The sequence below is a fragment of the Lolium rigidum genome, chromosome 2 (genome assembly GCF_022539505.1).
Source record: "Lolium rigidum isolate FL_2022 chromosome 2, APGP_CSIRO_Lrig_0.1, whole genome shotgun sequence".
Classification (NCBI taxonomy): domain Eukaryota; kingdom Viridiplantae; phylum Streptophyta; class Magnoliopsida; order Poales; family Poaceae; genus Lolium; species Lolium rigidum.
This window is the reverse complement of record NC_061509.1, coordinates 125835209-125855549: the sequence shown is the minus strand read 5'-3', so window position 1 is coordinate 125855549 and position 20341 is coordinate 125835209. Positions and strand designations below refer to the sequence as shown.

The 20341-nt window shown below is 43.4% G+C and overlaps 1 long non-coding RNA gene across 1 annotated transcript; it reads left to right on the top strand.

The window, feature by feature from the left end:
- Positions 1–16753: 16753 nt before the first annotated feature.
- Positions 16754–19716, top strand: LOC124692327. Its single transcript, XR_006999471.1, has 2 exons — positions 16754–19043; positions 19369–19716. It is a non-coding gene; the product is annotated as an uncharacterized LOC124692327 (long non-coding RNA).
- Positions 19717–20341: the final 625 nt, after the last annotated feature.

Below are 20341 nucleotides of genomic sequence, written 5' to 3'. Positions count from 1 at the left end.
TCATGTTTAAGCTCTTGCATCATATACTTTGTACCTATTAATGAAGAAATACATAGAGCATGCTAAAATTTGGTTTGCATAATTGGTCTCTCTAAAGTCTAGATAATTTCTAGTATTGAGTTTGAACAACAAGGAAGACGATGTAGAGTCTTATAATGTTTACAATATGTCTTTTATGTGAGTTTTGCTGCACCGGTTCATCCTTATGTTTGTTTCAAATAACCTTGCTAGCCTAAACTTTGTATCGAGAGGGAATACTTCTCATGCATCCAAAATCCTTGAGCCAATAACTATGCCATTTGTGTCCACCATACCTACCTACTACATGGTATTTCTTCGCCGTTCCAAAGTAAATTGCTTGAGTGCTACCTTTAAATAATTCAAAATTTATCACCTCTTATTTGTGTCAATGTTTTATAGCTCATGAGGAAGTATGTGGTGTTTTATCTTTCGATCTTGTCATTTACTTCTGACGGACTTTCACAATGGACTAGTGGCTTCATCCGCTTATCCAATAATTTTGCAAAAGGAGCCGGCAATGGGGTTCCTAGCCCCGATTAATTAACTTGCATTAATAATTCTCTTCACATGTTTTGCTCGATTCATCGTTAAGCAACTTAATTTTGCAAATAGACACTCCTTCATGGTATGTGATTGTTGGAAGGCACCCGAGGATTCGGTTAGCCATGGCTTGTGTAAGCAAAAGGTTGGGAGGAGTGTCATCCACAAATAAAGAAAAACTAAACTAAAATACATGTGTAAACAAAAGAGAAGAGGGATGATCTACCTTGCTGGTAGAGATAACGTCCTTCATGGGAGCCGCTCTTGAAAGTCTGGTTGATAAGGTAGTTAGAGTGCCCACTACCATTCGTTGACAACAACAAACACCTCTCAAAACTTTACTTTTATGCTCTCTTTATGTTTTCAAAAACCAAAGCTCTAGCACAAATATAGCAATCGATGCTTTTCCTCTTTGAAGGATCTTTCTTTTACTTTTTATGTTGAGTCAGTTCACCTATCTCTCTCCACCTCAAGAAGCAAACACTTGTGTGAACTGTGCATCGATTCCTACATACTTGCATATTGCACTTGTTATATTACTCTATGTTGACAAACTATCATTGAGATATACATGTTACAAGTTGAAAGCAATTGCTGAAACTTTATCTTCCATTGTGTTGCTTCAATATCTTTACTTTAAATTATTGCTTTATGAGTTAACTCTTATGCAAGACTTATTGATGCCTGTCTTGAAAGTGCTATTCATGAAAAGTCATTGCTTTATGATTCAGCTTGTTTACTCATGTCATTACCATTGTTTTGATCGCTGCATTCATTACATATGTTTACAATATGATCAAGTTTATGATGGCATGTCACTTCAGAAATTATCTTTGTTATCGTTTTACCCGCTCGGGACGAGCGTAACTAAGCTTGGGGATGCTTGATACGTCTCCGACGTATCGATAATTTCTTATGTTCCATGCCATATTATTGATGATACCTACATGTTTTATGCACACTTTATGTCATATTCGTGCATTTTCTCGGAACTAACCTATTAACAAGATGCCGAAGTGCCGCTCTCGTTTTCTCGCTGTTTTTGGTTTCGTAAATCCTAGTAACGAAATATTCTCGAATTGGACGAAACGAAGACCCAGGTTCCTATTTTCACCGAAAGCATCCGTAACACCCGAGAGCCGCGCAGGGGGCCCCGTGGGCCCCGCATGATAGGGTGGCGCGGCCCGGGCCCCGGCCGCGCCAGCCCTATGGTGTGGTGGCCCTGTGCCCCTCCGAGGCTGCCCTTCCGCCTATTTAAAGCCTCCGTCGCGAAACCCCCGAGGCGAAAAACCACGATACGGAAAACCTTCCGCAGCCGCCGCCATCGCGAAGCCAAGATCCGGGGGACAGGAGTCTCTCGTTCCGCACCCCGCCGGAGCGGGGAAGTGCCCCCGGAAGGCTTCTCCATCGACACCGCCGCCATCTCCACCGCCATCTTCATCACCGCCGCCGCTCCCATGAGGGGGAGTAGTTCTCCATCGAGGCTCGGGCCGTACCGGTAGCTATGTGGTTCATCTCTCTCCTATGTGCTTCAATACAATAATCTCATGAGCTGCCTTACATGATTGAGATTCATATGATGATGCTTGTAATCTAGATGTCATTATGCTAGTCAAGTGAGTTTTACTTATGTGATCTCCTGAGACTCCTTGTCCCACGTGTGTAAAGGTGACAGAGGTGTGCACCGTGTGGGTCTCTTAGGCTATATTTCACAGAATACTTATTCACCGTTGAATGGCATAGTGAGGTGCTTATTTATATCTCTTTATGATTGCAATGTGTTTGTATCACAATTTATCTATGTGCTACTCTAGCAATGTTATTAAAGTAGTTTTATTCCTCCCGCACGTGTGTAAAGGTGACAAGTGTGTGCACCGTGTTAGTACTTGGTTTATGCTATGATCATGATCTCTTGTAGATTGCGAAGTTAACTATTGCTATGATAATATTGATGTGATCTATTCCTCCTACATATGCATGAAGGTGACAAGCAGTGCATGCTATGTTAGTACTTGGTTTAGTCTTTTGATCTATCTTACACTAAAGGTTACTAAAATATGAGCATTATTGTGGAGCTTGTTAACTCCGGCATTGAGGGTTCGTGTAATCCTACGCAATGTGTTCATCATCCAACAAGAGTGTAGAGTATGCATTTATCTATTCTCGTTATGTGATCAATGTTGAGAGTGTCCACTAGTGAAAGTCTAATCCCTAGGCCTTGTTCCTAAATATCGCTATCGCCGCTTGTTTATCGTTTTATCGCGTTACTACCGCTCGCGTTACTACCGCTTGTTTACTCGTCCCGGGCAAAGCACTTTTCCGGTGCCGTTGCTACTACTTATTCATACCACCCGTATTTCACTATCTCTTCGCCGAACTAGTGCACCTATTAGGTGTGTTGGGGACACAAGAGACTTCTTGCTTTGTGGTTGCAGTGGTTGCATGAGAGGGATATCTTTGACCTCTTCCTCCCTGAGATCGATAAACCTTGGGTGATCCACTTAAGGGAAACTTGCTGCTGTTCTACAAACCTCTGCTCTTGGAGGCCCAACACTGTCTACAAGAATAGAAGCTCTCGTAGACATCAAGTGCCCACTACCATTCGTTGACAACAATAAACACCTCTCAAAATTTTACTTTTATGCTCTCTTTATGTTTTCAAAACCAAAGCTCTAGCACAAATATAGCAATCAATGCTTCCCTCTGCGAAGGGTCATTCTTTTACCTTTTATGTTGAGTCAGTTCACCTATCTCTCTCCACCTCAAGAAGCAAACACTTGTGTGAACTGTGCATTGATTCCTACATACTTGCATATTGCACTTGTTATATTGCTTTGCATTGACAAACTATCATTGAGATATATATGTTACAAGTTGAAAGCAACCGCTGAAACTTAATCTTCCATTGTGTTGCTTCAATGCCTTTACTATGAATTTATTGCTTTATGAGTTAACTCTTATGCAAGACTTATTGATGCTTGTCTTGAAAGTACTATTCATGAAAAGTCTTTGCTTTATGATTCATTTGTTTACTCATGTCATTACCATTGTTTTGATCGCTGCATTCATTACATATGCTTACAATAGTATGATCAAGGTTATGATGGCATGTCACTCCGGAAATTATCTTTGTTATCGTTTACCTCGCTCGGGACGAGCGTAAACTAAGCTTGGGGAAGCCGATACGTCTCCGACGTATCGATAATTTCTTATGTTCCATGCCACATTATTGATGATATCTACATGTTTTATGCATACTTTATGTCATATTTATGCGTTTTCCGGAACTAACCTATTGACGAGATGCCGAAGGGCCGCTCTCGTTTTCTCGCTGTTTTTGGTTTCGTAAATCCTAGTAAGGAAATATTCTCGGAATTGGACGAAATCAACGCCCGTAGTCTTATAATTGGACGAAGCTTCCGGAACACCCGAGAGCCGCCGAGGGAAGCCTCCGGGGGCCCCACACAACACCCCGGCGCGGCCGGAGGGGGGCCGCGCCCCCTAGTGTGTGGGCCCACCGTGCCCCCTCCGAGGCCGCCCTTCCGCCTACTTAAGGTCTCCGTCGCGAAACCCTACCACGTTCGACGAAACCAGAGAAAACCTTCCAGAGCCGCCGCCATCGCGAAGCCAAGATCTGGGGGACAGGAGTCTTTGTTTCGGCACGCCGCCGGGACGGGGAAGTGCCCCCGGAAGGCTCCTCCATCGCCACCACCGCCATCTTCATCAACGCTGCTGTCTCCCATGAGGAGGGAGTAGTTCTCCATCGAGGCTAAGGGGATGTACTGGTAGCTATGTGGTTCATCTCTCTCCTATGTACTTCAATACAATAATCTCATGAGTTGCCTTACATGATTGAGATTCATATGATGATGCTTGTAATCTAGATGTCATTATGCTAGTCAAGTGGGTTTTACTTATGTGATCTCCGTGAGACTCCTTGTCCCACGTGTGTAAAGGTGACAAGTGTGTGCACCGTGTGGGTCTCTTAGGCTATATTTCACAGAATACTTATTCACTGTTATGAATGGCATAGTGAAGTTCTTATTTATATCCCTTTATGATTGCAATGTGTTTTGTATCACAATTTATCTGTGTGCTACTCTAGTGATGTTATTAAAGTAGTTTATGCCTCATGCACGGTGTAATGGTGATAGTGTGTGCATCGTGTAGTACTTGGCGTAGGCTATGATTGTGATCTCTTGTAGATTATGAAGTTAACTATTGCTATGATGGTATTGATGTGATCTATGCCTCCTTTCGTAGCGTGAAGGTGACAAAGTGTGCATGCTATGTTAGTAATTGGTTTGGTTATGTTGATCCGTCATGCACTCTTAGGTTATTTAAACATGAATATCGAATATTGTGGAGCTTGTTAACTCCGGCATTGAGGGTTCGTGTAATCCTACACGCTTAGTGGTGTTCATCATCCAACAAGAGAGTGTAGAGTCTAGCATCTATCTATTTATTCTATTGTGTGATCAATGTTGAGAGTGTCCACTAGTGAAAGTATGATCCCTAGGCCTTGTTCCTAAATACTGCTACCGCTGCTTGTTTACTGTTTTACTGCATCTCTACTTCCTGCAATATTACTACCATCAATCGCACGCCAAAGAAGCACTTTTCTCGGCGCCGTTACTACCGCTCATATTTATTCATACCACCCGTATTTCACTATCTCTTCGCCGAACTAGTGCACCTATTAGGTGTGTTGGGGACACAAGAGACTTCTTGCTTTGTGGTTGCGAGGTTGCATGAGAGGGATATCTTTGACCTCTTCCTCCCTGAGTTCGATAAACCTTGGGTGATCCACTTAAGGGAAACTTGCTGCTGTTCTACAAACCTCTGCTCTTGGAGGCCCAACACTGTCTACAAGAATAGAAGCACCCGTAGACATCAACGACGAACTTTGGCAACGGTGCATACGAGGGGAGAACACTTTATTATCTTGATATTAATGTGAGGGATCATCTTATAATGCTACCGTCGCGTTCTAAGCAAAATAAGATGCATAAAGGATTAACATCACATGCAATTCATATGTGATATGATATGGCCCTTTAGTCTTTGCGCCTTCGATCTTCATCTCCAAAGCACGGACATGATCTCCATCATCAACGGGCATGATCTCCATCATCGTCGGCGTAGCGCCAAGGTCCATGGCGCCGTCTTCATGGTTGTTCACCCCATGTAGCAACTATTACAACTACTTTGAAATACTACTCAACATGAAATTTAAAGACAACCATAAGGCTCCCGCCGGTTGCCACAATACAATAATGATCATCTCATACATATTCATCATCACATCATGGCCATATCACATCACCAAACCCCGCAAAAACAAGTTAGACGTCTCTAATTTGGTTTGCATATTTTACGTGGTTTAGGGTTTTTGAGTAAGATCTAATCTACCTACGAACATGAACCACAACGGTGATACTAGTGTTGTCAATAGAAGAGTAAATTGAATCTTCACTATAGTAGGAGAGACAGACACCCGCAAAGCCTCTTATGCAATACAAGTTGCATGTCGAACGAGGAGCAAGTCTCATGAACGCGGTCATGTAAAGTTAGCCCGAGCCGCTTCATCCCACTATGCCACAAAGATGCAAAGTACTCAAACTAAAGACAACAAGAGCATCAACGCCCACAAAACCATTGTGTTCTACTCGTGCAACCATCTATGCATAGACACGGCTCTGATACCACTGTAGGTTTTCGTTGCATAGAAAACAAAAAATTTCCTACCGCAAGAATGCAATCCAAGCCAAGATGCAATCTAGAAGACGGGAGCAACGAGGGGATGATCGAGACTAGCCCTTGAAGATTTCCAAAGCCTGTAAGAGTAGGCTCTTATTGCTGCGGTAGACGATCACTTGCCGCTTGCAAAAGCGCGTAGAAGATCTTGATCACGGTGCCACGATCGGGCAGCACCTCCGTACCCGGTCACACGTTCGGTGTTGATGAAGACGACGTCCTTCTCCCCGTTCCAGCCGGGCAGCGGAAGTAGTAGATCCTCCTTGGAATCCCGGCAAGCACGACGGCGTGGTGGCGGTGGTGGTGGAGATCTCCGACGAGCTTCGCCTAAGCTATGTGGGAGAGAGAAGTAGGAGGGAACCGCTAGGGTTTGGGAGAGGGGCGCCGGCTAGGGCAGCCTTGATGGGTGCGGCCATGGTGGTGTTGTGGTGGCCGGCCAGCCCCTCTCCTCCCCTCTTTATATAGGTGGAAGCCCCAAGGTTTTAGGTCAAAGTGTCCGAATAAGACCCCAACAAAAAACCTTCCATGTGACCAAACCTAGGGGAAGTGGGACTCCCCCTTTCCTGGTGGGGTGGCCGGCCACCATGGTGGGGAGTCCACTTGGGACTCCTCCTCCCTTAGGCTGGCCGGCCAAGGTGGGTGGAGTCCCTCTGGGACTCCACCTTCCATCCTTATTTCTTCCGGACTCTTCTAGAACCTTCCAGAGAAAATACCGGATCATTTTCAAACCTAGAAACTGACTTCCTATATATGAATCTTATTCTCCGACCATTCCGAACTCCTCGTGATGTCCTGGATCCTATCCGAGACTCCGAACAAAACTTCGAACTCCATTCCATATTTCCATATCTACTTAAACGACATCAAACCTTAAGTGTGTCACCCTACGGTTCGCGAACTATGTAGACATGGTTGAGACTTCTCTCCGACCAATAACCAATAGCGGGATCCGGAGATCCATAATGGCTCCCACATATTCAACGATGACTTAGTGATCGAATGAACCATTCACATACGATACCAATTCCCTTTGTCACGCGATATTTTACTTGTCCGAGGTTTGATCATCGGTATCACACTATACCTTGTTCAACCTCGTCTCCTGACAAGTACTCTTTACTCGTACCGTGGTATGTGGTCTCTTATGAACTTATTCATATGCTTGCAAGACATTAGACGACATTCCACCGAGAGGGCCCGGAGTATATCTATCCGTCATCGGGATGGACAAATCCCACCGTTGATCCATATGCCTCAAGTCATACTTTCCGGATACTTAATCCCACCTTTATAACCACCCATTTACGCAAAGTGGCGTTTGATGTAATCAAAGTACCTTTCCGGTATAAGTGATTTACATGATCTCATGGTCATAAGGACTAGGTAACTATGTATCGAAAGCTTATAGCAAATAACTTAATGACGTGATCTTATGCTACGCTTAATTGGGTGTGTCCATTACATCATTCATATAATGACATAACCTTGTTATTAATAACATCCAATGTTAATGATCACGAAACCATGATCATCTATTAATCAACAAGCTAGTTATACAAGAGGCTTACTAGGGACTCTTTGTTGTTCACATAACACACATGTATCAATGTTTCGGTTAATACAATTATAGCATGGTATGTAAACATTATCATAAACTCAAAGATATATTATAATAACCATTTTATTATTGCCTCTTGGGCATATCTCCAACAAAAAAACCACGGGCGCCAGCCAGCAAAACTTCACTATATCGGGGAGTGTTTACAAACGCCGTGGGTTATCTTATATTCTGATAAACCCTAGCCGGCGGCTTACAAGATGTATATATAGGCGGTGCCAATGATCCGTACCGTACCGCGGGGGCCGGAGTCAGAAGTTAGCCTCCCTTTAGTATATGAATTTGGATCACAATACAACAAACTCCACCTTGAGACAAATTCCATCTTGTAGCATGAACTTCAACAATCTCCTGAACAACAAAGAAAAACACTTGTTGGTGCCAACAGCCACTTGGGCTAAACCGTTATACCAACCAAGCTTGAGCAAAGCTCAAACTTGGACAGGAACTGGCTTTGTCATCATATCAGCAGGATTATCATGAGTACTTATCTTGCATACCTTCAGTTTACCTTGAGCAACAATGTCGCGAACATAATGGTACTTGATATCAATGTGCTTTGTCCTCTCATGGAACATTTGATCTTTAGTAAGGTATATTGCACTTTGACTATCAGAAAACAATTTAATGCAAGAATCATCTCCACAAAGCTCACCATACAAACCTTTCAACCAAACAGACTCTTTGCAAGCTTCATTAATTGCTATATATTTTGGTTCGGTTGTAGACTGGGCAACAACAGATTGTAACGTTGCCTTCCAACTCACAGCACATCCACCAATATTGAACACATAACCTGTGAAGGATCTTCTCTTATCCAAATCGGCAGCAAAATTGAATCCACAAGTCCCTCACCGGTCTTGTCAAACTTCAAGCAAGCTTTGGATGTGCCACGAAGGTACCTGAAAATCCACTGAACAACTTTCCAATGTTCTTTACCAGGATCAGCCATGTATCGACTAACCAAACTCATAGCATATGATAAATCAGGATGAGAACAAACCATGGCATACATGAAGGAACCAACAGCACTAGAATATGGAACTCGTGACATGTACTTAATATCTTCATCAGTACTAGGACATTGCAATGCTGACAATTTGAAGTGAGAATCAATTGATGTACTAACAGACTTTGCATCATGCATATTAAAACGATGAAGAACTTTCTGAATGTAATTTTGCTGACTAAGAAATAACACACTAGATTTTCTGTCTCTTGTAATTTCCATACCTAGTATTTTCTTAGCAGCACCAAGATCCTTCATCTCAAACTCACTACTTAACTGTGACTTTAAAGTAGTGATCTCTTTCTTTCTATTGACAGCAATCAACATATCATCAACATATAACAGCAAGTATATTGGTGATCCATTAACAAACTTGATATAAACACAACTATCATACTTAGATCTCTTAAACTCATGTGCAATCATAAATGAATCAAACCTTTTGTACCATTGTCTTGGAGACTGCTTCTGCACCATAAAGGGACCTCTTCAATTTGCAAACAAGATCCTCCTTACCGTGCACAACAAAACCTTCAAAGTTGGTCCATGTATATCTCCTCCTCAAGCTCTCCATGCGTAAAAGCAGCCTTCACATCTAACTCGCTCAAGCTCAAGATAATGCATAGCCACAATACCAAAGAATGCACGAATGGAACTATGCTTCACAACCGGAGAGAATACATCATTATAGTCAATACCTGGAATTTGGCTGAAACCTTTTGCTACTAACCTTGCTTTAAACCTTGGAGGCTCATTAGGAGACAAACCTTCCTTTCTTTTAAATATCCACTTACAAACTGACAACCTTCTTTTGTTTAGGCAAGGGCACAACATCCCATGTGCCATTCTTGTCAAGCGATTGCATCTCCTCTTGCATAGCAGAAATCCACTTCACGCGGTCAATGGATGCAACGGCCTCAGCATATGTAGCAGGTTCAGTATCATGCTCCATCTGTTCAACACAACTCAAAGCATGATGAACAAGATTACATTCTTCAATTAAACGAGGACGTGGACCTTTGTTACGTCTCGGTCTATCAGCAGCAATGGAACCATTTGTTTGCTGCAAACAGGTGGTGAGTGCTGAACAACTGTGTTATCATTTTCAGCAACATCATTTTCTTTCTCCTCCACGTGCTCCACCTGCACGCTAATCCTCTGTTGCTCATCATCAGAAACATCAGAAATATCAATGTCATCAGAAACATATGTAGATGAACTCTTATAAAACATGACAGGCTCATTAAAGACAACATTCCTGCTATGCAAAACTTTCTTAGTTTCAGGATTCCACAACTTATATGCCTTAACTCCTGAACCATAACCAAGAAACACACACTTAACAGCCCTAGGCTCTAGCTTTCCATTATCAAAATGAGCATAAGCAGTGCAACCGAAAACTCTCAACTGTGAATAATCAGCAGGTGAACCAGACCATACCTCAATAGGAGTTTTCTTATCAAGCGGAATACAAGGCGGCTTGTTTATCAAGTAACAGGCGGTGGAGGCTGCTTCAGCCCAGAAACATCTATGCATACCAGCATTGGACAACATGCAGCGAGCCTTGGAGATGATTGTTCTGTTCATCCTCTCCTCCAAACCATTCTGTTGAGGAGTATATGGGATGGTGTGGTGCCTGACAGTGCCTTCGTCGCTGCAATAATCATTGAAAACTGTAGAACAAAACTCCATGCCATTGTCAGTACGAAGCAATTTAACTTTCTTTTCTGTTTGCTTTTCTACCATAACTTTCCACTTTCTAAAAGCATCAAACACATCAGATTTATGTTTCAGAAAGAAAGACCACACTTTTTTGGAGTAATCATCTATGATAGTAAGCATGTAATTTGCACCACCAATAGAAGTCTTGCGGGAAGGTCCCCACACATCAGCATGCACATAATCTAGAATCTCTTTAGTGGTATGAACGGAAGCATTGAAATTAACTCTTTTATGCTTACCGAAAATGCAGTGCTCACAGAACTCAAACTTACTCAAATTGCAGCCATCTAGCAGGTCTCTCCTGTGCAATTCTTCCATGCCATGTTCACTCATATGTCCAAGACGCATATGCCACAGATTAGTTTTACCAGGTTCATCAGGAATAACAGCAACAAAGCAATACCGTACAAAGTGCTACCTCTAAGAACATATAATTTTGCGGAATTCATATCACCAATCATGTGAACGAGAGAACCTTTTGATACCTTCGTAACTCCGCGAGAACCGGAGTGTTTGTACCCATCAACATCAAGGGTACCGAGAGAGATCAGATTTCGGCCATGCCGGTATGTGTCTCACATGTGTCGAGTGTGTGTCATGCCATCATGCATCTTGATCTCGAACGGAGCCAATGCCCACGATCTCATGTGGGTTGTTATCTCCCATACGCACAACATCTCCACTCTGCACAAACTCATAAGAACTGAACCAGTCTTTGTTACAGCAAATATGAAACGAACATGCAAAATCAAGGATCCACTCATCATTACCAGAAACACAACCAGCAAACACAACTAAGCAATCGCCATCAGAAGTATCACTGGAAAAAACAGCAGCCTTACCATCACCCTCAGATTTGTTTTTGGGTTGGTAAGTACCGTTCCTTTTCTCTTTGTTCTGCAACTTCCAGCAATCATCAATATTGTGGCTAGTTTTCTTACAATATTTGCAGAACTTACCATCTCGTCCCTTGGACTTTGAGCGACCTCCGTCGGTCTTGCTCTTATCTCTCGTTGTAGTTGTTGTTCCTCGTTCTCGGTCCCGCCTCGGACCTGAAGTGCTTCTGCCTTAGATGACGAACCCTCTGCCTGCACCATAGATTTCATCTTTTCCCTCTGCTGGAGGGCCTCATAAACTTCGGCAAGGGTTAGTTCATCACGTCTGTATAACAAGGTGTTTCCAAAATTCGCAAAAGAATTAGGCAACGAGACTAGTAGTATAAGAGTGAGATCCTCATCATCATACTTTACCTCCATGGACAGCAAATCAGAAACGATCTCTCTAAAGATTGATAGGTGATTCATCATGGACGCACCTTCTTGCAAATCAGAAACTTCGGCATCTCATGTTCTTGCAGCTTGTGCAAGAACAGCTTCATCTTCACGTGCATCTTACTGGTTAGATCTTTGGACGTGCAGATCGATTCCAGTTTCAACCACAACGCTGCTGCGGATTTCTCAGACAACACTTCCTGCAAGATATTGTTGGATAGATGAAGCTGAATTAAAGAAAACGTGTAAGAGTACATTGCCCCTATGTGTGGTTTTGGTAATTAATGACAACCCCTATGGACTAATGTTTTCATTGAGTTTATATGAAGGAATATTCCATAGGTACTACTTGCTCTCCATGTGTTGGATTCAAGTATGGATGTCATGAAGATAAAGGTATACCTTGTGTATTGGCATCAAGATCATCGGTATGAAGATATATATGTGATATGATCAAGAAGAAGAAATGAAGATGGAGTTCTTATGTGGAACTCAATATTAGCCATGCTCTATCTTATGTGAGTATGAGAAGATACAAGGTTGAGTTGGGCAAGTTCAAGATGAGCATCTTGAGTGAATCACATGCTTGAAGCTTGCCGTCCATTTGGTGATAATGGACATGTGAAGATGTGCATCAATGGGGCTTTCCCATCATAGTGTATGGGGGAGTATTCGTGAGTCTTCACGAAGCAACATTGATCAAGTGAGGCATTCCGGCTTGAGTGAAGCTTGAAGAGATATCATCAAGATCAAGCGGGATGCGCAAGGCAAAGGTATGGACTTGCTAGGTTTTTCTTTTACCGGTCTCAAGGTGGATGTTGGGAGACCGGATTATAGGATAGATAGCCGCACTATTAAGAGGGGCTTTCGGTTAAGTAACTTGATCACATCGTCTTAGGGAGCTCAATCCTTTGCATACTTTGCATATCCTTATTGCTTCTTGGTGTTTCTCTGTGTGAGGTTCTTGAGCTTGTTGCTAGCTTTACAACAAGCCCAAGTTCATCGAAAACGGAATCCGCATGCATCTTCTATTGCGTTTCGAAGTTTGGACGTCTTCACCGTTTCTTGACGGTGGGAGACTCCCTCTCTAAAATCAGCTAAAATGTTCTGTGAGGAGTCTCCATATTTGTTGGGGTTCTATTCGTCGTTATCTTTCCAACAAAATTGGTTTCATGTTAATCGGAGTTCGGGAGCAATAGTTATTAAAGAAAAGGTAAAAGAGAAAAAGAAAAAGAAAAGAAAAAAGGGCAGGCGGCCGGTTGCCGCCCGGCCTGCCGGACCGCATGCCGGCCCACCCGGTCGACCGGGCGGCCACCGGCCCACGCGCCGGGCAGCCCAGCTCCACCTCCGGTCCGACCAGTACCAGTAACCGGCCGCCGCCCCATCCGGCCCGCGCCTCCGTCGCGCCCGCGCGGCCCGGCTCCGCGCCGCCCGTGCTCGCGTCGGGCCGCCGCCGCCCACGCGGCCCGGCTGCCCCCGCGCGGCCCGAGGCCTCTCCGCCGCCCAGCCGCGGCGCGCGCCTCGCCCGAGCCTGGCCGGTCCGCCTGGGCCGGACCCCGACCGGCTCCGGCCGGCCACAGCTCCGGTCAACCGGCTGGGCCGCCGGCTGGGCACATTTTCTGGCCCGTTTTTCTGCCTTTTTCCTTGTCTTTTTCTCCCCAACGGTTATTTTTCTCTCTAGACTATAAATAGCCCTTCTTCCACCTTGAGCAACTAGTTCTTCCCATTCTCTCACCTCCATTGTTGCTATTTGAAGAACTTGCTCTCCCCCTTGATTCCTCCAACCATTTTTGTTCATATTTGAGGATTTGAGAGAGGAGATCTAGATCTACACTTCCACCAAACCATTTCTTCTCTAAGTGAGGGAATCTCTTGGGATCTAGATCTTGGAGTCTTTGGTTGACTTTCCCCTTGTTCTTCCTCTCCAATCTCATCCTAGCATTCGTTGCTTTGGTGGGATTTGAATGTGAAGGACTTGAACACCTCCGTGTTCTTGCTTTGCATCATTGCATAGTGTTGAGCTCTCCACCACGATTTGTTCGAGTGAGAGACCGTGAGCTTGTTACTCTTGGAGGGTGACCTCCTAGTTGGCTTGGTGATTGGTGCTCCGATGATCTCTTCAAGAAGATTGTGAAGAGGCCCGGGCTTCTCCTTCGTGGAGCTTGTGAAGTGGTTGTGGAGCTTGCCATCTCCGGAGCGGAGGAAAAGCTAACCATAAGGAAAGGGTCATTATCCTTCGTGGGTGTGGTTCGGAGAATAGGGTGAGCCTTCGTGGCGCGGGGAATCCTTCGTGGGACCTCCACTCCTCCAAACGTGACGTACCTTGTTGCAAAGCAAGGGAACACGGGAATACATCCTCGTCTTCGCGTGCCTCTGTTATTTCTATACCCGAGCTCTCTTTCCTTGTGATAGCCATCGTGCTTGAAGTACATATATCTTGCTATCACTTGTGCTACATATATCTTGTGCCTATCTTGCTTAGCTCTAGTTGCTATTGTTACACTTAGTTGAGCTTAGCATATTTAGGGTTTGAGCTTGTAAACTAAACGATAGTTTAATTCCGCATTCATACAAGACATATCCGCAAGAGTTTGTAATTGCCTATTCACCCCCCCTCTAGGCGACATCTCGATCTTTCAAAACGCCTTACGGTCTTTCCTCTTTTCTTCGTCGGTCCAGATCTTGGCATCTTTCTTGCCAAATCCATCAAGAGCTTCATCCAGATCAGAAGATTGGGTAAGGATCGCTCTCATCTTCACTTGCCAGAGAGAAAATCTCGTGGTATAATCCAGCTGCAGTAGATCAAACTTCAAGGAAGACATGTCGCAAAACCCTAGATTGAAACACGGGCTTTGATTCCACTTGTTATAAAAGCGACAAGCAAATAACAAAGAACGAAACAAGAACACACGCAGAGGACACAAGATTTAATGTGGAAAACCCCTACCAACACAGAAGGGGAAAAAACCACGGGCGCCAGCCAAGAAACTTCACTATATCGGGGAGTGTTTACAAACGCCGTGGGTTATCTTCACTCCGCTCGTCAGAAGTTAGTCTCCCTTTAGTATATGAATTTGGATCACAATACAACACGTGCGATATAGGGGTAAGTGTATGCATGTGTGAGCTTTAGCGCTACCCTGTTTAGCAAAAAAAAAAAATGGACACCGGATCAGAAAAATTCAGCACAACAATCACAGTTGGGCCGGCAAATTTGGCCCGTGAAGCACCTTGTCCAAATTTTCTTTTGTCTCCGCTTTTTTTTTGTTCCTCCTTGGGGTGCCTGCCTAAGCCTAATGTACATTGAGAACAAGCAAGTGCGTGTGGGTGGGGCGCCCTCTCGCGCTATCCACGATAGCCACTTCTTGTGGGCGGTTTTGGCAATCTAGGAGAAAACCGGCGTGGACTGGGCGAGGGATGGAAAAAAAACCCTCGCGGAGGATTACCTCAGCCGGCCAATGCTTTTCCTCCTCTCCACACGCTATCTCCCACCCAAACCCTATTTCTCTCCCTAGCGGCGGCGGCGAGCGGGCTGCCGGCGGCGGCAGCGGCGGCGGGGAATGACGAAGGATGGTTAGTGCATCCTCTTCCCCAGTCTATCCTCTCTCGTCATGTCCTCTCTCCTGTCTCATGGTGAGGAACGGGGAGAAGCGGCGGCGGGGAATGGGCGCGCTCTCCTCTGTTGAAATGTCTTCTCTCCTCTCTCCTGTGCAGCGCCGGGCAACGGAGAACATTGCCGTCTGGAGCGTGCGCGTTCACCTATTCAATCTTGCTGGCTCTCATGTCTCTATTCTAACCCCTCTCTATATTCTCTGAAGGGGCGTGGGATGGTGATAGAGAACTGAGGCGGCGACCATGAAGAAGCCCAACAGCAACTCTTCAAGTTTAGTGATTTCTCCACTAAAAAATCAGAGGTATACTTCATCAGAGTTTACCTTGTTTGTTACTTCCTTAGATTTGGCGAAGTTGAGCCTACTTGTGGATGTATCCAAGGTCGTGTGGCGATGATGGCCGTCAAGAAGGAGATGCAGGACGATTAAAACATCCTGGATAAATCTCTTGTTGGATAAACATTTGTTCTATGCAACAGTTTACCTTGACCGATGAGGTGTACACGCAGGTCTAGCTGCTGGTCGACAACTAGGTACTGCTGTAGTGATCTGAATAGCCCGTGGTAATGTATCTGTGATTGGTCAATAAGGGTTGAATTATCAAGGGTCTGCGCATTGCTTATGTTTGCAAGAAGCAAAGAGGCGGATGCAGGACGGGAAGAAGAGGACGCATGCGATGCTGTCGGAGATGATGCTGAGGATTGCTCGGATACCACACATCTTATGCAAGAGGCTCACTCGGACACCGCACATTTTCTGCCAAATTGTATGCAAAATAGCTGTTTGCGAGAAAGAAGCAAAGGGGCTCAAGTAAAAGATTGAGGGTGACTATCTCGTGAACATGTAAGGAATATATAGCCGTTGTTGTATTATGCTTCACATACTCATTTCGAATGTGATGACATGGTTTGCTCTACAAATGACATGCCTTAGAGACTTAACAAGTTTGTATACCCCTGTCAGTTTTTTGCTTCATGCTTAAATTTTGTAGTTACCTTATTCAGTGATAATTGATTTGTTTTCAGATTCATTTACTTAGAATCGTGAGGTGATTATTTATTTTGTAGCTAGCTATTAGCCTCCACCATGTTCACATTGGTTGTCCAGACAACGTGTAGTTGATTAACTTAGTTCTGAGCAATTAGATTAGGCAATATATTAGGTTTCTTCATTTGGCTGATGGATTTATGTGTTCTTGCATCTGAATGGTAAGATAGAGGAGTACCGTGCATGCCTGGGTTGTGGGAAACACTCGCCGACATCCAGATTGGTTGGTACTCTTGTTGGTGTTGCGCTGCAACGTTCCCTTTAAGCTATGTCTGAGGCGTTCTCTGTGGTGAGGGAAACAACAAGGAGGAGACGTTGATGTTCAGGGTATACCAGATTCGCTTTGTTATGGTGGAGATTTAATGCTGCACCATGCTGAGTACTGCCCTCCTTGCAACTTAGAAAAACGTTTGTTGGTTATTTTGCAATTTACAAAATCTGTATTAGCTTCCACTTGCTTGTATAAATTTGACTTTTACTACCTCCTATCCGTTTTAATCGGCACGGATACCACGCACTACATGCTTGCGATCTTCACAACTCCGCGTCGATTTAGTCAGATCGAAGGGAGTAGTTTTGCAATATGCTTCAGTTTTTACAGTATGCGGGTACCACCTAAAATATGTTTTTTTTGTTTTGTGTATTCAGGCTTAACAATATTCAGTAGCATGGTTAATACTATTTCCTGTTTTTTCAAGTTTTTTGTGTTCATGCTTAGTAATATTCAGTAACATGAGGCATTATTCACCAAGTCTACATGCCAAAAAATTACTGGGCTGTTAGATGACATGCTTCGTAATAGTAGAACAATCGGTGTGTGCAATCCATGGTTAACCAAAGCGTGCCTAGGTGCTAGGAAACAACAAATTGCCTACCGCTTTCATACATTGTCAACTTACTTTTTCTTAGAGAATGGTAGCTGCGGTACTTTAGTGTTCAAGTAGTAAGGGAAATAAATTGGCTGGCAATTTTCCTTTCCTTTTCCCCCTCCATTCTCCATGTTGCACACATTAGGGCATACTTCAGTCCCGGACTCCTGGATTTCAAATATTTATTCACTGTTGCTTCTGTATAAGGTTGTCATGTTAGTTGAGCTATCAGGTACTGCCATCACATGCATAATGAAGTTACTGCTAGCTAAGTTAGTTATAGTACAGACACAACTGAATAGTGATACCATCAATCTCCCTAGACTGAGCTTTGTTGGCCACTCCCAACTTATTCATCATATCCAGCTTAACTTGATTGATTGTTGATTTTATGATCCGAACCTTGACAATACGTAGTAAGAGTTTCCTTGTGCCTCTACACTTCTCGATTCACTCAGTGCAAAGAATATGCTATCGTCTTTGAAGAGGAGATGGGAAATAGTTGGGTGTGCACAACTGTTACGAACTCCTTGTAGAACCCCCATAGGCTCCTTGAGAAATAGTACTTAGTAGCCGTCTCATGCTGGTGAAAATACATGGACCACAAAGTCCATCATAGATTTCTAGGTGCTTTCTTGTTCATGATGCCCGCGCTTCCGCTGCTACATCTGTTCCAGAGATTACATTTTCCTCCAACCTACGACTAATTATATCATGTTGGGAGTATCACAAATTAGTGCGTGGTGTTTCTGAACCTGAAAGATAAATATATCTGGTTAGATACCCTGCTTATATCCTAAAACTTGATGGTATGTTGTAGGTCCACAAAAAAGTCTGATTAAACGATGGCTCGAAAAATCCTGTTTTGCTGATAGTTTTTTCTCCATATGACTCTGATATGTGCTGGTGATATACATTACGGACAGCTTCATTTTTTAAGTCTAGATCTAAATAAACTATCAATGTTCCTCATTTAACATGTCTACGAGCTAAGCAACTTTATAAATTGTGTTGTGCTGATAATATTTTATTAGTCATTATGGAGGTAGCGTGGAGAACGGTTGTCTGTGCTCACCTGGAATTGTAGCATTGTTCTCAGCATGTGTTATAGGTACTGTGTCCCATTACCTTCTTTGCATCCAGTTGCAACAAAAGAAACGCATCTGCTACGACTTTCTACCGGTTGACCAATGATCCGGATGAGAAACACTATTATCCCTGTCTCAGTCATTCCTATGAATCAAGAGAAGGGTTATATCTGATTAAGTATCACTACTAGAAAAGGAGGCAACAAGGGCATGTTTCTAAAGTGGTTCAGGCAAGCAACAGATCAAACATTTGTTATCAAGGTAACCTTTTTTGGATGGTTAATGGACTTGTTAATTGCTATTTAAAGTACTGGATTTGTGCATTGGTTTGCCTGATTCTCAAATTTTGTAGGTACATGGTTAAACTATTCTCAGTGATGTATCCCATTTAATGTGATAACTAAGTTTTCAGGATCTTAGTCTAAGCACCTCTGCGATATGACCATAACATCTGATGTGTTGTCAGGTCCATTTGGCTTATTTTGCTTTGGTAAGGGCTTCCATTATTATTACCTCGATGGTTATTGTCAAGCTCTTATTTTTATTTTTATCAGTTTCTTTAGTTAGTAACTTAGTATTTTTGTATACATATATATAAATATGCCGACAAGTTGCAGAATTTCCAAAAGAAATTTTAGTCCACGACTTGATGGTAAAGTATCGATACCGACTTGTGTAGTTTATGTTGGGTTCATAACTCAGGTGTACAAACCTGCTCTTGGCCATAGAGTTCATGAACTTTTTTTTCTGTAGATTTCGCTTAATCAAAATTAATCCCATTGTCCTGGATTTCCTTTTTTGTTTCTTGTGTATAGGTCACTGATGTTGAATTCAATAATGACCAAAGAGAAGTTCTTGCTAAAAAAAGGTGTACTAGAGGAGCTCTACATGTGGAACTGTCTACCCCCACTGGGACCTCAATTTACTCTTGGCCGCAATTCAGTGTGGTACCCACGGACTGAGTTATGTTTGTGTTTGGCGCTAAAATTCGGACTTTTTACATGTACACATATATTACACATAGTAAGCTAAGATTCTCGATCTAGGCTGCAATGGTGGATGCATCCCATTGCTTTTACCTATTTCTTTCAAACCGCATTAGCCACAATTTCAATATTGTAACTTTGATTTATGAAATTTTGGAGGTTGCTGACATTTCTTAATTTTGGACTTCAAGGGTTTTCATGGGATGGTGGCATGGTGCATTGAGAAACAGTTGTCAGCTTGTGTTATAATATGCTAGAAACTGTAAAGTGAAATGTAGTGGTTAAAATGGCCAGAATGAGTTTTGATTTAGATGCAAGACTGTCTAGAGGGATGCCAAGGCAACCTGTATTTGGGCGTTGAATTTTTATCATTGGACTGGGATTAGATCGCACAGCTCTGGCGAGGAGGCGCCCCATGGGGCGCCCCAACCACTAGTGATGTATAAAGCCTCACGCGAAAAATGAAGTAAATAAGATGAGAAATCATCTACATTTTCTCTTAAAAGAAAATCCTCGCCTCACCTGCCACCAAACTGAACTGAACAAATCTGAACAGCGATCTTGACCGATAAGACCCGAAATAATCCGGTCCCCTTGTGCGGAGCAGAGCAGATAAGCTGATAAAAATCCCACCCGGAGCACTTTTGTCTCCCAAATGGCACCACATCACGTCACCTGACCTGCCGACACATGTATACATCCCCAAAGGCATACGCATGTTCCTTCCGCTTGAGACCATGTATCCTACTACCAAGTTTACTATTATTGCGGTCATTACAGCATCTCCAGTCGCCCTCTCAAA